This window comes from Oryctolagus cuniculus, chromosome 18, assembly GCF_051225735.1.
Source record: "Oryctolagus cuniculus isolate XC-2025 breed Fujian yellow rabbit chromosome 18, ASM5122573v1, whole genome shotgun sequence".
NCBI lineage: Eukaryota > Metazoa > Chordata > Mammalia > Lagomorpha > Leporidae > Oryctolagus > Oryctolagus cuniculus.
In genome coordinates this window covers 36,217,550-36,235,187 of record NC_142884.1, presented here as the reverse complement: position 1 = coordinate 36,235,187, position 17,638 = coordinate 36,217,550, and positions in this window count along the sequence as shown.

Here is a 17,638-nt window from a genome sequence, read left to right as displayed (position 1 = left end):
ATCCAATGTCATGTTTACAGAAAGAAATATCATGTTTTCTCAGGTTTCTGAAGCTTTCTTCCTAGAAAACTCGAATGTGTGGAGTATTTGACTCCAGGTGGAAGCAATTAGCGTTTGCCAGCAGAAAACAAAAAGGGTCCTGCTAAAATGCATTCCAAACCTTAAAGTCCATAGAGAATATCCAGAAAACACAAACACACACAGAGGCTGTAGCAAGATCTGGGATTGAGATAGCTACAAATCACCAGATAGTTTTGTTTTCATCCAGGAGTATCTGGACAAATTGTTGTAGTTTTGAAGTGAAATTTAACCAAAAAATCACCGTGAAAATGGTTTTGGAGTAAAGCACAAACTTCCTGTTCGGCAAATGTATCCAATGTCATGTTTACAGAATGAAGTATCACGTTTTCTCAGGTTTCTGAAGCTTTCTTCCTAGAAAACTCGAATGTGTGGAGTGTTTGACTCCAGGTGGGACCAATTAGCGTTTGCCAGCAGAAAACAAAAAGGGTCCTGCTAAAATGCATTCAAAACCTTAAAGTCCATAGAAAATATCCAGAAAGCACAAACACACACAGAGGCTGTAGCAAGATCTGGGATTGAGATAGCTACAAATCACCAGATAGTTTTGTTTTCATCCAGGAGTATCTGGACAAATTGTTGTGGATTTCTGGTGAAATTTAACCATAAACTGACCGTGAAAGTGGTTTTGGAGAAAAGCACAATCTTCCTGTTCGGCAAATGTATCCAATGTCATGTTTACAGAAAGAAATATCATGTTTTCTCAGGTTTCTGAAGCATTCTTCCTAGAAAACTCGAATGTGTGGAGTGTTTGACTCCAGGTGGAGCCAATTAGCATTTGCCAGCAGAAAACAAAAAGGGTCCTGCTAAAATGCATTCAAAACCTTAAAGTCCATAGAGAATATCCAGAAAACACAAACACACACAGAGGCTGTAGCAAGATCTGGGATTGAGATGGCTACAAATCACCAGATAGTTTTGCTTTCATCCAGGAGTATCTGGACAAATTGTTGTAGTTTTGAAGTGAAATTTAACCAAAAAATGACCGTGAAAGTGGTTTTGGAGAAAAGCACAATCTTCCTGTTCGGCAAATGTATCCAATGTCATGTTTAATGAAAGAAATATCATGTTTTCTCAGGTTTCTGAAGCTTTCTTCCTAGAAAACTCGAATGTGTGGAGTGTTTGACTCCAGGTGGAACCAATTAGCGTTTGCCAGCAGAAAACAAAAAGGGTCCTGCTAAAATGCATTCAAAAACTTAAAGTCCATAGAGAATATCCAGAAAACACAAACACACACAGAGGCTGTAGCAAGATCTGGGATTGAGATAGCTACAAATTACCAGATAGTTTTGTTTTCATCCAGGAGTATCTGGACAAATTGTTGTGGATTTCGGGTGAAATTTAACCAAAAATCACCGTGAAAGTGGTTTTGGAGAAAAGCACAATCTTCCTGTTCGGCAAATGTATCCAATGTCATGTTTAATGAAAGAAATATCATGTTTTCTCAAGTTTCTGAAGCTTTCTTCCTAGAAAACTCGAATGTGTGGAGTGTTTGACTTCAGGTGGAACCAATTAGCGTTTGCCAGCAGAAAACAAAAAGGGTCCTGCTAAAATGCATTCAAAACCTTAAAGTCCATAGAGAATATCCAGAAAACACAAACACACACAGAGGCTGTAGCAAGATCTGGGATTGAGATAGCTACAAATTACCAGATACTTTTGTTTTCATCCAGGAGTATCTGGACAAATTGTTGTAGTTTTGAAGTGAAATTTAACCAAAAAATGACCGTGAAAGTGGTTTTGGAGAAAAGCACAATCTTCCTGTTCGGCAAATGTATCCAATGTCATGTTTACAGAAAGAAATATCATGTTTTCTCAGGTTGCTGAAGCTTTCTTCCTAGAAAACTCGAATGTGTGGAGTGTTTGACTCCAGGTGGAACCAATTAGCGTTTGCCAGCAGAAAACAAAAAGGGTCCTGCTAAAATGCATTCAAAACCTTAAAGTCCATAGAGAATATCCAGAAAACACAAACACACACAGAGGCTGTAGCAAGATCTGGGATTGAGATAGCTACAAATCACCAGATAGTTTTGCTTTCATCCAGGAGTATCTGGACAAATTGTTGTAGTTTGAAGTGAAATTTAATCAAAAAATCACCGTGAAAGTGGTTTTGGAGAAAAGCACAATCTTCCTGTTCGGCAAATGTATCCAATGTCATGTTCACAGAAAGAAATATCATGTTTTCTCAGGTTTCTGAAGCATTCTTCCTAGAAAACTCGAATGTGTGGAGTGTTTGACTCCAGGTGGAGCCAATTAGCATTTGCCAGCAGAAAACAAAAAGGGTCCTGCTAAAATGCATTCAAAACCTTAAAGTCCATAGAGAATATCCAGAAAACACAAACACACACAGAGGCTGTAGCAACATCTGGGATTGAGATAGCTATAAATCACCAGATAGTTTTGCTTTCATCCAGGAGTATCTGGACAAATTGTTGTGGATTTCGGGTGAAATTTAACCAAAAATCACCGTGAAAGTGGTTTTGGAGAAAAGCACAATCTTCCTGTTCGGCAAATGTATCCAATGTCATGTTTACAGAAAGAAATATCATGTTTTCTCAGGTTTCTGAAGCTTTCTTCCTAGAAAACTCGAATGTGTGGAGCATTTGACTCCAGGTGTAACCATTTAGCGTTTGCCATCAGAAACCAAAAAGGTCCTGCTAAAATGCATTCAAAACCTTAAAGTCCATAGAGAATTTCCAGAAAACACAAACACACACAGAGGCTGTAGCAAGATCTGGGATTGAGATAGCTACAAATCACCAGATAGTTTTGTTTTCATCCAGGAGTATCTGGACAAATTGTTGTGGATTTCGGGTGAAATTTAACCAAAAATCACCGTGAAAGTGGTTTTGGAGAAAAGCACAATCTTCCTGTTCGGCAAATGTATCCAATGTCATGTTTACAGAAAGAAATATCATGTTTTCTCAGGTTTCTGAAGCTTTCTTCCTAGAAAACTCGAATGTGTGGAGTATTTGACTCCAGGTGGAACCAATTAGCGTTAGCCAGCAGAAAACAAAAAGGGTCCTCCTAAAATGCATTCAAAACCTTAAGGTGCATAGAGAATATCCAGAAAACACAAACACACACAGAGGCTGTAGCAAGATCTGGGATTGAGATAGCTACAAATCACCAGATAGTTTTGTTTTCATCCAGGAGTATCTGGACAAATTGTTGTAGTTTGAAGTGAAATTTAACCAAAAATCACCGTGAAAGTGGTTTTGGAGAACAGCACAAGCTTCCTGTTCGGCAAATGTATCCAATGTCATCCTTAGAGAAAGACGTATCATGTTTTCTCAGGTTTCTGAAGCTTTCTTCTTAGAAAACTCGAATGTGTGGAGTGTTTGACTCCAGGTGGAACCAATTAGCGTTTGCCAGCCGAAAACAAAAAGGGTCCTGCTGAAATGCATTAAAAACCTTAAAGTCCATAGAGAATATCCAGAAAATACAAACACACACAGAGGCTGTAGCAAGATCTGGGATTGAGATAGCTATAAATCACCAGATAGTTTTGCTTTCATCCAGGAGTATCTGGACAAATTGTTGTAGTTTTGAAGTGAAATTTAACCAGAAATTCACCGTGAAATGTTTTTGGAGAAAAGCACAATCTTGCTGTTCGGCAAATGTATCCAATGTCATGTTTACAGAAAGAAATATCATGTTTTCTCAGGTTTCTGAAGCTTTCTTCCTAGAAAACTCGAATGTGTGGAGCATTTGACTCCAGGTGGAACCAATTAGCGTTTGCCAGCAGAAAACAAAAAGGGTCCTGCTAAAATGCATTCAAAACCTTAAAGTGCATAGAGAATATCCAGAAAACACAAACACACACAGAGGCTGTAGCAAGATCTGGGATTGAGATAGCTACAAATCACCAGATAGTTTTGTTTTCATCCAGGAGTATCTGGACAAATTGTTGTGGATTTCGGGTGAAATTTAACCAAAAATCACCGTGAAAGTGGTTTTGGAGAAAAGCACAATCTTCCTGTTGGGCAAATGTATCCAATGTCATGTTTACAGAAAGAAATATCATGTTTTCTCAGGTTTCTGAAGCATTCTTCCTAGAAAACTCGAATGTGTGGAGGATTTGACTCCAGGTGGAACCACTTAGCGTTTGCCAGCAGAAAACAAAAAGGGTCCTGCTAAAATGCATTCAAAACCTTCAAGTCCATAGAGAATATCCAGAAAACACAAACGCACACAGAGGCTATAGCAAGATCTGGGATTGAGATAGCTACAAATCACCAGATAGTTTTGCTTTCATCCAGGAGTATCCGGACAATTTGTTGTATTTTTGAAGTGAAATTTAACTAAAAAATGACCGTGAAAGTGGTTTTGGAGAAAAGCACAATCTTCCTTTTCGGCAAATGTATCCAATGTCATGTTTACAGAAAGAAATATCATGTTTTCTCAGGTTTCTGAAGCTTTCTTCCTAGAAAACTCGAATGTGTGGAGTATTTGACTCCAGGTGGAAGCAATTAGCGTTTGCCAGCAGAAAACAAAAAGGGTCCTGCTAAAATGCATTCCAAACCTTAAAGTCCATAGAGAATATCCAGAAAACACAAACACACACAGAGGCTGTAGCAAGATCTGGGATTGAGATAGCTACAAATCACCAGATAGTTTTGCTTTCATCCAGGAGTATCTGGACAAATTGTTGTAGTTTTGAAGTGAAATTTAACCAAAAAATGACCGTGAAAATGGTTTTGGAGTAAAGCACAAACTTCCTGTTCGGCAAATGTATCCAATGTCATGTTTACAGAATGAAGTATCACGTTTTCTCAGGTTTCTGAAGCTTTCTTCCTAGAAAACTCGAATGTGTGGAGTGTTTGACTCCAGGTGGGACCAATTAGCGTTTGCCAGCAGAAAACAAAAAGGGTCCTGCTAAAATGCATTCAAAACCTTAAAGTCCATAGAGAATATCCAGAAAACACAAACACACACAGAGGCTGTAGCAAGATCTGGGATTGAGATAGCTACAAATCACCAGATAGTTTTGCTTTCATCCAGGAGTATCTGGACAAATTGTTGTGGATTTCGGGTGAAATTTAACCAAAAATCACCGTGAAAGTGGTTTTGGAGAAAAGCACAATCTTCCTGTTCACCAAATGCATCCAATGTCATGTTTACAGAAAGAAATATCATGTTTTCTCAGGTTTCTGGAGCTTTCTTCCTAGAAAACTCGAATGTGTGGAGGATTTGACTCCAGGTGGAACCAATTAGCGTTTGCCAGCAGAAAACAAAAAGGGTCCTGCTAAAATGCATTCAAAACCTTAAAGTCCATAGAGAATATCCAGAAAACACAAACACACACAGAGGCTGTAGCAAGATCTGGGATTGAGATAGCTACAAATCACCAGATAGTTTTGCTTTCATCCAGGAGTATCTGGACAAATTGTTGTGGATTTCGGGTGAAATTTAACCAAAAATCACCGTGAAAGTGGTTTTGGAGAAAAGCACAATCTTCCTGTTCGGCAAATGTATCCAATGTCATGTTTACAGAAAGAAATATCATGTTTTCTCAGGTTTCTGAATCTTTCTTCCTAGAAAACTCTAATGTGTGGAGTGTTTGACTCCAGGTGGAACCTATTAGCGTTTGCCAGCAGAAAACAAAAAGGGTCCTGCTAAAATGCATTCAAAACATTCAAGTCCATAGAGAATATCCAGAAAACACAAACACACACAGAGGCTGTAGCAAGATCTGGGATTGAGATAGCTACAAATCACCAGATAGTTTTGCTTTCATCCAGGAGTATCCGGACAATTTGTTGTAGTTTTGAAGTGAAATTTAACCAAAAAACGACCGTGAAAGTGGTTTTGGAGAAAAGCACAATCTTCCTGTTCGGCAAATGTATCCAATGTCATGTTTACAGAAAGAAATATCATGTTTTCTCAGGTTTCTGAAGCTTTCTTCCTAGAAAACTCGAATGTGTGGAGCATTTGACGCCAGGTGGAGCCAATTAGCGTTTGCCAGCAGAAAACAAAAAGGGTCCTGCTAAAATGCATTCAAAACCTTCAAGTCCATAGAGAATATCCAGAAAACACAAACACACACAGAGGCTGTAGCAAGATCTGGGATTGAGATAGCTACAAATCACCAGATAGTTTTGCTTTCATCCAGGAGTATCCGGACAATTTGTTGTAGTTTTGAAGTGAAATTTAACTAAAAACTGACCGTGAAAGTGGTTTTGGAGAAAAGCACAATCTTCCTGTTCGGCAAATGTATCCAATGTCATGTTTACAGAAAGAAATATCATGTTTTCTCAGGTTTCTGAAGCTTTCTTCCTAGAAAACTCGAATGTGTGGAGGATTTGACTCCAGGTGGAACCAATGAGCGTTTGCCATCAGAAAACAAAAAAGGTCCTGCTAAAATGCATTCAAAATCTTAAAGTCCATAGAGAATTTCCAGAAAACACAAACACACACAGAGGCGAAGCAAGATCTGGGATTGAGATAGCTACAAATCACCAGATAGTTTTGTTTTCATCCAGGAGTATCTGGACAAATTGTTGTGGATTTCGGGTGAAATTTAACCAAAAATCACCGTGAAAGTGGTTTTGGAGAAAAGCACAATCTTCCTGTTGGGCAAATGTATCCAATGTCATGTTTACAGAAAGAAATATCATGTTTTCTCAGGTTTCTGAAGCTTTCTTCCTAGAAAACTCGAATGTGTGGAGTATTTGACTCAAGGTGGAACCAATAAGCGTTAGCCAGCAGAAAACAAAAAGGGTCCTGCTAAAATGCATTCCAAACCTTAAAGTCCATAGAGAATATCCAGAAAACACAAACACACACAGAGGCTGTAGCAAGATCTGGGATTGAGATAGCTACAAATCACCAGATAGTTTTGCTTTCATCCAGGAGTATCCGGACAATTTGTTGTAGTTTTGAAGTGAAATTTAACCAAAAAATGACCGTGAAAGTGGTTTTGGAGAAAAGCACAATCTTCCTGTTCGGCAAATGTATCCAATGTCATGTTTACAGAAAGAAATATCATGTTTTCTCAGGTTTCTGAAGCTTTCTTCCTAGAAAACTCGAATGTGTGGAGTATTTGACTCCAGGTGGAAGCAATTAGCGTTTGCCAGCAGAAAACAAAAAGGGTCCTGCTAAAATGCATTCCAAACCTTAAAGTCCATAGAGAATATCCAGAAAACACAAACACACACAGAGGCTGTAGCAAGATCTGGGATTGAGATAGCTACAAATCACCAGATAGTTTTGTTTTCATCCAGGAGTATCTGGACAAATTGTTGTAGTTTTGAAGTGAAATTTAACCAAAAAATCACCGTGAAAATGGTTTTGGAGTAAAGCACAAACTTCCTGTTCGGCAAATGTATCCAATGTCATGTTTACAGAATGAAGTATCACGTTTTCTCAGGTTTCTGAAGCTTTCTTCCTAGAAAACTCGAATGTGTGGAGTGTTTGACTCCAGGTGGGACCAATTAGCGTTTGCCAGCAGAAAACAAAAAGGGTCCTGCTAAAATGCATTCAAAACCTTAAAGTCCATAGAAAATATCCAGAAAGCACAAACACACACAGAGGCTGTAGCAAGATCTGGGATTGAGATAGCTACAAATCACCAGATAGTTTTGTTTTCATCCAGGAGTATCTGGACAAATTGTTGTGGATTTCTGGTGAAATTTAACCATAAACTGACCGTGAAAGTGGTTTTGGAGAAAAGCACAATCTTCCTGTTCGGCAAATGTATCCAATGTCATGTTTACAGAAAGAAATATCATGTTTTCTCAGGTTTCTGAAGCATTCTTCCTAGAAAACTCGAATGTGTGGAGTGTTTGACTCCAGGTGGAGCCAATTAGCATTTGCCAGCAGAAAACAAAAAGGGTCCTGCTAAAATGCATTCCAAACCTTAAAGTCCATAGAGAATATCCAGAAAACACAAACACACACAGAGGCTGTAGCAAGATCTGGGATTGAGATGGCTACAAATCACCAGATAGTTTTGCTTTCATCCAGGAGTATCTGGACAAATTGTTGTAGTTTTGAAGTGAAATTTAACCAAAAAATGACCGTGAAAGTGGTTTTGGAGAAAAGCACAATCTTCCTGTTCGGCAAATGTATCCAATGTCATGTTTAATGAAAGAAATATCATGTTTTCTCAGGTTTCTGAAGCTTTCTTCCTAGAAAACTCGAATGTGTGGAGTGTTTGACTCCAGGTGGAACCAATTAGCGTTTGCCAGCAGAAAACAAAAAGGGTCCTGCTAAAATGCATTCAAAAACTTAAAGTCCATAGAGAATATCCAGAAAACACAAACACACACAGAGGCTGTAGCAAGATCTGGGATTGAGATAGCTACAAATTACCAGATAGTTTTGTTTTCATCCAGGAGTATCTGGACAAATTGTTGTGGATTTCGGGTGAAATTTAACCAAAAATCACCGTGAAAGTGGTTTTGGAGAAAAGCACAATCTTCCTGTTCGGCAAATGTATCCAATGTCATGTTTAATGAAAGAAATATCATGTTTTCTCAAGTTTCTGAAGCTTTCTTCCTAGAAAACTCGAATGTGTGGAGTGTTTGACTTCAGGTGGAACCAATTAGCGTTTGCCAGCAGAAAACAAAAAGGGTCCTGCTAAAATGCATTCAAAACCTTAAAGTCCATAGAGAATATCCAGAAAACACAAACACACACAGAGGCTGTAGCAAGATCTGGGATTGAGATAGCTACAAATTACCAGATACTTTTGTTTTCATCCAGGAGTATCTGGACAAATTGTTGTAGTTTTGAAGTGAAATTTAACCAAAAAATGACCGTGAAAGTGGTTTTGGAGAAAAGCACAATCTTCCTGTTCGGCAAATGTATCCAATGTCATGTTTACAGAAAGAAATATCATGTTTTCTCAGGTTGCTGAAGCTTTCTTCCTAGAAAACTCGAATGTGTGGAGTGTTTGACTCCAGGTGGAACCAATTAGCGTTTGCCAGCAGAAAACAAAAAGGGTCCTGCTAAAATGCATTCAAAACCTTAAAGTCCATAGAGAATATCCAGAAAACACAAACACACACAGAGGCTGTAGCAAGATCTGGGATTGAGATAGCTACAAATTACCAGATACTTTTGTTTTCATCCAGGAGTATCTGGACAAATTGTTGTTGATTTCGGGTGAAATTTAACCAAAAATCACCGTGAAAGTGGTTTTGGAGAAAAGCACAATCTTCCTGTTCGGCAAATGTATCCAATGTCATGTTTACAGAAAGAAATATCATGTTTTCTCAGGTTTCTGAAGCTTTCTTCCTAGAAAACTCGAATGTGTGGAGTGTTTGACTCCAGGTGGAACCAATTAGCGTTTGCCAGCAGAAAACAAAAAGGGTCCTGCTCAAGTGCATTCAAAACCTTAAAGTCCATAGAGAATATCCAGAAAACACAAACACACACAGAGGCTGTAGCAAGATCTGGGATTGAGATAGCTACAAATCACCAGATAGTTTTGTTTTCATCCAGGAGTATCTGGACAAATTGTTGTAGTTTTGTAGTGAAATTTAATCAAAAAATGACCGTAAAGTGGTTTTGGAGAAAAGCACAATCTTCCTGTTCGGCAAATGTATCCAATGTCATGTTTACAGAAAGAAGTATCATGTTTTCTCAGGTTTCTGAAGGTTTCTTCCTAGAAAACTCGAATGTGTGTAGTGTTTGACTTCAGGTGGATCCAATTAGCGTTAGCCAGCCGAAAACAAAAAGGGTCCTGCTAAAATGCATTCAAAACCTTAAAGTCCATAGAGAATATCCAGAAAACACAAACGCACACAGAGGCTGTAGCAAGATCTGGGATTGAGATAGCTACAAATCACCAGATAGTTTTGCTTTCATCCAGGAGTATCTGGACAAATTGTTGTAGTTTGAAGTGAAATTTAATCAAAAAATCACCGTGAAAGTGGTTTTGGAGAAAAGCACAATCTTCCTGTTCGGCAAATGTATCCAATGTCATGTTCACAGAAAGAAATATCATGTTTTCTCAGGTTTCTGAAGCATTCTTCCTAGAAAACTCGAATGTGTGGAGTGTTTGACTCCAGGTGGAGCCAATTAGCATTTGCCAGCAGAAAACAAAAAGGGTCCTGCTAAAATGCATTCAAAACCTTAAAGTCCATAGAGAATATCCAGAAAACACAAACACACACAGAGGCTGTAGCAACATCTGGGATTGAGATAGCTATAAATCACCAGATAGTTTTGCTTTCATCCAGGAGTATCTGGACAAATTGTTGTGGATTTCGGGTGAAATTTAACCAAAAATCACCGTGAAAGTGGTTTTGGAGAAAAGCACAATCTTCCTGTTCGGCAAATGTATCCAATGTCATGTTTACAGAAAGAAATATCATGTTTTCTCAGGTTTCTGAAGCTTTCTTCCTAGAAAACTCGAATGTGTGGAGCATTTGACTCCAGGTGTAACCATTTAGCGTTTGCCATCAGAAACCAAAAAGGTCCTGCTAAAATGCATTCAAAACCTTAAAGTCCATAGAGAATTTCCAGAAAACACAAACACACACAGAGGCTGTAGCAAGATCTGGGATTGAGATAGCTACAAATCACCAGATAGTTTTGTTTTCATCCAGGAGTATCTGGACAAATTGTTGTGGATTTCGGGTGAAATTTAACCAAAAATCACCGTGAAAGTGGTTTTGGAGAAAAGCACAATCTTCCTGTTCGGCAAATGTATCCAATGTCATGTTTACAGAAAGAAATATCATGTTTTCTCAGGTTTCTGAAGCTTTCTTCCTAGAAAACTCGAATGTGTGGAGTATTTGACTCCAGGTGGAACCAATTAGCGTTAGCCAGCAGAAAACAAAAAGGGTCCTCCTAAAATGCATTCAAAACCTTAAGGTGCATAGAGAATATCCAGAAAACACAAACACACACAGAGGCTGTAGCAAGATCTGGGATTGAGATAGCTACAAATCACCAGATAGTTTTGTTTTCATCCAGGAGTATCTGGACAAATTGTTGTAGTTTGAAGTGAAATTTAACCAAAAATCACCGTGAAAGTGGTTTTGGAGAACAGCACAAGCTTCCTGTTCGGCAAATGTATCCAATGTCATCTTTAGAGAAAGACGTATCATGTTTTCTCAGGTTTCTGAAGCTTTCTTCTTAGAAAACTCGAATGTGTGGAGTGTTTGACTCCAGGTGGAACCAATTAGCGTTTGCCAGCCGAAAACAAAAAGGGTCCTGCTGAAATGCATTAAAAACCTTAAAGTCCATAGAGAATATCCAGAAAATACAAACACACACAGAGGCTGTAGCAAGATCTGGGATTGAGATAGCTATAAATCACCAGATAGTTTTGCTTTCATCCAGGAGTATCTGGACAAATTGTTGTAGTTTTGAAGTGAAATTTAACCAGAAATTCACCGTGAAATGTTTTTGGAGAAAAGCACAATCTTGCTGTTCGGCAAATGTATCCAATGTCATGTTTACAGAAAGAAATATCATGTTTTCTCAGGTTTCTGAAGCTTTCTTCCTAGAAAACTCGAATGTGTGGAGCATTTGACTCCAGGTGGAACCAATTAGCGTTTGCCAGCAGAAAACAAAAAGGGTCCTGCTAAAATGCATTCAAAACCTTAAAGTCCATAGAGAATATCCAGAAAACACAAACACACACAGAGGCTGTAGCAAGATCTGGGATTGAGATAGCTACAAATCACCAGATAGTTTTGTTTTCATCCAGGAGTATCTGGACAAATTGTTGTGGATTTCGGGTGAAATTTAACCAAAAATCACCGTGAAAGTGGTTTTGGAGAAAAGCACAATCTTCCTGTTGGGCAAATGTATCCAATGTCATGTTTACAGAAAGAAATATCATGTTTTCTCAGGTTTCTGAAGCATTCTTCCTAGAAAACTCGAATGTGTGGAGGATTTGACTCCAGGTGGAACCACTTAGCGTTTGCCAGCAGAAAACAAAAAGGGTCCTGCTAAAATGCATTCAAAACCTTCAAGTCCATAGAGAATATCCAGAAAACACAAACGCACACAGAGGCTATAGCAAGATCTGGGATTGAGATAGCTACAAATCACCAGATAGTTTTGCTTTCATCCAGGAGTATCCGGACAATTTGTTGTAGTTTTGAAGTGAAATTTAACTAAAAAATGACCGTGAAAGTGGTTTTGGAGAAAAGCACAATCTTCCTTTTCGGCAAATGTATCCAATGTCATGTTTACAGAAAGAAATATCATGTTTTCTCAGGTTTCTGAAGCTTTCTTCCTAGAAAACTCGAATGTGTGGAGTATTTGACTCCAGGTGGAAGCAATTAGCGTTTGCCAGCAGAAAACAAAAAGGGTCCTGCTAAAATGCATTCCAAACCTTAAAGTCCATAGAGAATATCCAGAAAACACAAACACACACAGAGGCTGTAGCAAGATCTGGGATTGAGATAGCTACAAATCACCAGATAGTTTTGCTTTCATCCAGGAGTATCTGGACAAATTGTTGTAGTTTTGAAGTGAAATTTAACCAAAAAATGACCGTGAAAATGGTTTTGGAGTAAAGCACAAACTTCCTGTTCGGCAAATGTATCCAATGTCATGTTTACAGAATGAAGTATCACGTTTTCTCAGGTTTCTGAAGCTTTCTTCCTAGAAAACTCGAATGTGTGGAGTGTTTGACTCCAGGTGGGACCAATTAGCGTTTGCCAGCAGAAAACAAAAAGGGTCCTGCTAAAATGCATTCAAAACCTTAAAGTCCATAGAGAATATCCAGAAAACACAAACACACACAGAGGCTGTAGCAAGATCTGGGATTGAGATAGCTACAAATCACCAGATAGTTTTGCTTTCATCCAGGAGTATCTGGACAAATTGTTGTGGATTTCGGGTGAAATTTAACCAAAAATCACCGTGAAAGTGGTTTTGGAGAAAAGCACAATCTTCCTGTTCACCAAATGCATCCAATGTCATGTTTACAGAAAGAAATATCATGTTTTCTCAGGTTTCTGGAGCTTTCTTCCTAGAAAACTCGAATGTGTGGAGGATTTGACTCCAGGTGGAACCAATTAGCGTTTGCCAGCAGAAAACAAAAAGGGTCCTGCTAAAATGCATTCAAAACCTTAAAGTCCATAGAGAATATCCAGAAAACACAAACACACACAGAGGCTGTAGCAAGATCTGGGATTGAGATAGCTACAAATCACCAGATAGTTTTGCTTTCATCCAGGAGTATCTGGACAAATTGTTGTGGATTTCGGGTGAAATTTAACCAAAAATCACCGTGAAAGTGGTTTTGGAGAAAAGCACAATCTTCCTGTTCGGCAAATGTATCCAATGTCATGTTTACAGAAAGAAATATCATGTTTTCTCAGGTTTCTGAATCTTTCTTCCTAGAAAACTCTAATGTGTGGAGTGTTTGACTCCAGGTGGAACCTATTAGCGTTTGCCAGCAGAAAACAAAAAGGGTCCTGCTAAAATGCATTCAAAACATTCAAGTCCATAGAGAATATCCAGAAAACACAAACACACACAGAGGCTGTAGCAAGATCTGGGATTGAGATAGCTACAAATCACCAGATAGTTTTGCTTTCATCCAGGAGTATCCGGACAATTTGTTGTAGTTTTGAAGTGAAATTTAACCAAAAAACGACCGTGAAAGTGGTTTTGGAGAAAAGCACAATCTTCCTGTTCGGCAAATGTATCCAATGTCATGTTTACAGAAAGAAATATCATGTTTTCTCAGGTTTCTGAAGCTTTCTTCCTAGAAAACTCGAATGTCTGGAGCATTTGACGCCAGGTGGAGCCAATTAGCGTTTGCCAGCAGAAAACAAAAAGGGTCCTGCTAAAATGCATTCAAAACCTTCAAGTCCATAGAGAATATCCAGAAAACACAAACACACACAGAGGCTATAGCAAGATCTGGGATTGAGATAGCTACAAATCACCAGATAGTTTTGCTTTCATCCAGGAGTATCCGGACAATTTGTTGTAGTTTTGAAGTGAAATTTAACTAAAAAATGACCGTGAAAGTGGTTTTGGAGAAAAGCACAATCTTCCTGTTCGGCAAATGTATCCAATGTCATGTTTACAGAAAGAAATATCATGTTTTCTCAGGTTTCTGAAGCTTTCTTCCTAGAAAACTCGAATGTGTGGAGTATTTGACTCCAGGTGGAACCAATTAGCGTTTGCCAGCAGAAAACAAAAAGGGTCCTGCTAAAATGCATTCCAAACCTTAAAGTCCATAGAGAATATCCAGAAAACACAAACACACACAGAGGCTGTAGCAAGATCTGGGATTGAGATAGCTACAAATCACCAGATAGTTTTGCTTTCATCCAGGAGTATCTGGAAAAATTGTTGTGGATTTCGGGTGAAATTTAACCAAAAATCACCGTGAAAGTGGTTTTGGAGAAAAGCACAATCTTCCTGTTCACCAAATGCATCCAATGTCATGTTTACAGAAAGAAATATCATGTTTTCTCAGGTTTCTGGAGCTTTCTTCCTAGAAAACTCGAATGTGTGGAGGATTTGACTCCAGGTGGAAGCAATTAGTGTTTGCCAGCAGAAAACAAAAAAGGTCCTGCTAAAATGCATTCAAAACCTTAAAGTCCATAGAGAATATCCAGAAAACACAAACACACACAGAGGCTGTAGCAAGATCTGGGATTGAGATAGCTACAAATCACCAGATAGTTTTGCTTTCATCCAGGAGTATCTGGACAAATTGTTGTGGATTTCGGGTGAAATTTAACCAAAAATCACCGTGAAAGTGGTTTTGGAGAAAAGCACAATCTTCCTGTTCGGCAAATGTATCCAATGTCATGTTTACAGAAAGAAATATCATGTTTTCTCAGGTTTCTGAATCTTTCTTCCTAGAAAACTCGAATGTGTGGAGTGTTTGACTCCAGGTGGAACCTATTAGCGTTTGCCAGCAGAAAACAAAAAGGGTCCTGCTAAAATGCATTCAAAACCTTAAAGTCCATAGAGAATATCCAGAAAACACAAACACACACAGAGGCTGTAGCAAGATCTGGGATTGAGATAGCTACAAATCACCAGATAGTTTTGCTTTCATCCAGGAGTATCTGGATAAATTGTTGTGGATTTCGGGTGAAATTTAACCAAAAACTGACCGTGAAAGTGGTTTTGGAGAAAAGCACAATCTTCCTGTTCGGCAAATGTATCCAATGTCATGAGTACAGAAAGAAATATCATGTTTTCTCAGGTTTCTGAAGCTTTCTGCCTAGAAAACTCGAATGTGTGGAGCATTTGACTCCAGGTGGAACCAATTAGCGTTTGCCAGCAGAAAACAAAAAGGGTCCTGCTAAAATGCATTCAAAACTTTAAGTCCATAGAGAATATCCAGAAAACACAAACACACACAGAGGCTGTAGCAAGATCTGGGATTGAGATAGCTACAAATCACCAGATAGTTTTGCTTTCATCCAGGAGTATCTGGACAAATTGTTGTGGATTTCGGGTGAAATTTAACCAAAAACTGACCGTGAAAGTGGTTTTGGAGAAAAGCACAATCTTCCTGTTCGGCAAATGTATCCAATGTCATGAGTACAGAAAGAAATATCATGTTTTCTCAGGTTTCTGAAGCTTTCTGCCTAGAAAACTCGAATGTGTGGAGCATTTGACTCCAGGTGGAACCAATTAGCGTTTGCCAGCAGAAAACAAAAAGGGTCCTGCTAAAATGCATTCAAAACCTTAAAGTCCATAGAGAATATCCAGAAAACACAAACACACACAGAGGCTGTAGCAAGATCTGGGATTGAGATAGCTACAAATCACCAGATAGTTTTGCTTTCATCCAGGAGTATCTGGACAAATTGTTGTGGATTTCGGGTGAAATTTAAGCAAAAAATGACCGTGAAAGTGGTTTTGGAGAAAAGCACAATCTTCCTGTTCGGCAAATGTATCCAATGTCATGTTTACAGAAAGAAATATCATGTTTTCTCAGGTTTCTGAAGCTTTCTTCCTAGAAAACTCGAATGTGTGGAGGATTTGACTCCAGGTGGAACCAATTAGCGTTTGCCAGCAGAAAACAAAAAGGGTCCTGCTAAAATGCATTCAAAACCTTAAAGTCCATAGAGAATATCCAGAAAACACAAACACACACAGAGGCTGTAGCAAGATCTGGGATTGAGATAGCTACAAATCACCAGATAGTTTTGCTTTCATCCAGGAGTATCTGGACAAATTGTTGTGGATTTCGGGTGAAATTTAACCAAAAATCACAGTGAAAGTGGTTTTGGAGAAAAGCACAATCTTCCTGTTCGGCAAATCTATCCAATGTCATGAGTACAGAAAGAAATATCATGTTTTCTCAGGTTTCTGAAGCTTTTTTCCTAGAAAACTCGAATGTGTGCAGTATTAGACTCCAGGTGGAACCAATTAGCGTTTGCCAGCAGAAAACAAAAAGGGTCCTGCTAAAATGCATTCAAAACCTTAAAGTCCATAGAGAATATCCAGAAAACACAAACACACACAGAGGCTGTAGCAAGATCTGGGATTGAGATAGCTACAAATCACCAGATAGTTTTGTTTTCATCCAGGTGTATCTGGACAAATTGTTGTGGATTTCGGGTGAAATTTAACCAAAAACTGACCGTGAAAGTGGTTTTGGAGAAAAGCACAATCTTCCTGTTCGGAAAATCTATCCAATGTCATGTTTACAGAAAGAAATATCATGTTTTCCCGGTTTCTGAAGCTTTCTTCCAAGAAAACTCGAATGTGTGGCGTATTTGACTCCAGGTGGACCCAATTAGCGTTTGCCAGCAGAAAACAAAAAGGGTCCTGCTAAAATGCATTCCAAACCTTAAAGTCCATAGAGAATATCCAGAAAACACAAACACACACAGAGGCTGTAGCAAGATCTGGGATTGAGATAGCTACAAATCACCAGATAGTTTTGCTTTCATCCAGGAGTATTTGGACAAATTGTTGTGGATTTCGGGTGAAATTTAACCAAAAATCACCGTGAAAGTGGTTTTGGAGAAAAGCACAATCTTCCTGTTCGGCAAATGTATCCAATGTCATGAGTACAGAAAGAAATATCATGTTTTCTCAGGTTTCTGAAGCTTTCTGCCTAGAAAACTCGAGTGTGTGGAGCATTTGACTCCAGGTGGAACCAATTAGCGTTTGCCAGCAGAAAACAAAAAGGGTCCTGCTAAAATGCATTCAAAACCTTAAAGTCCATAGAGAATATCCAGAAAACACAAACACACACAGAGGCTGTAGCAAGATCTGGGATTGAGATAGCTACAAATCACCAGATAGTTTTGCTTTCATCCAGGAGTATCTGGACAAATTGTTGTGGATTTCGGGTGAAATTTAAGCAAAAAATGACCGTGAAAGTGGTTTTGGAGAAAAGCACAATCTTCCTGTTCGGCAAATGTATCCAATGTCATGTTTACAGAAAGAAGTATCATGTTTTCTCAGGATTCTGAAGCTTTCTTCCTAGAAAACTCGAATGTGTGGAGCATTTGACTCCAGGTGGAACCAATTAGCGTTTGCCAGCAGAAAACAAAAAGGGTCCTGCTAAAATGCATTCAAAACCTTAAAGTGCATAGAGAATATCCAGAAAACACAAACACACACAGAGGCTGTAGCAAGATCTGGGATTGAGATA